The sequence below is a fragment of the Primulina huaijiensis genome, chromosome 17, assembly GCF_012295235.1.
Source record: "Primulina huaijiensis isolate GDHJ02 chromosome 17, ASM1229523v2, whole genome shotgun sequence".
Classification (NCBI taxonomy): domain Eukaryota; kingdom Viridiplantae; phylum Streptophyta; class Magnoliopsida; order Lamiales; family Gesneriaceae; genus Primulina; species Primulina huaijiensis.
Genome location: NC_133322.1, coordinates 17,636,185 through 17,636,539, shown reverse-complemented (window position 1 = coordinate 17,636,539; position 355 = coordinate 17,636,185).

The following is a 355-nucleotide window of genomic DNA, read 5'->3' as shown; positions in this document are numbered from 1 at the left end:
TTATCTGTTCTTACTTTTCAGTACAAATTGACAATGTCTTCGATTGNCTATGAGGTATGGTCTGCTTCTTGAAGAGGGCCATGATGAGCCTAACCATGGATGTGATCCAAGGACCTTCAAGGAAGCGTTATCTGATGCCGATTCATCCAAATGGCTTGAAGCTATGGAATCTGAGATGAATTCCATGCATTCGAACCAAGTGTGGGATCTTGTGGATCCACCTGAGGGAACGGTTCCCATAGGGACTTTGGGCGGATGGGAAGGTATTGACCTTCAAGGAGCGATTGGTGGCAAAAGGATATACTCAAACACAAGGAGTTGACTTTGAGGAAACCTTTTCTCCAATTGCAATGTT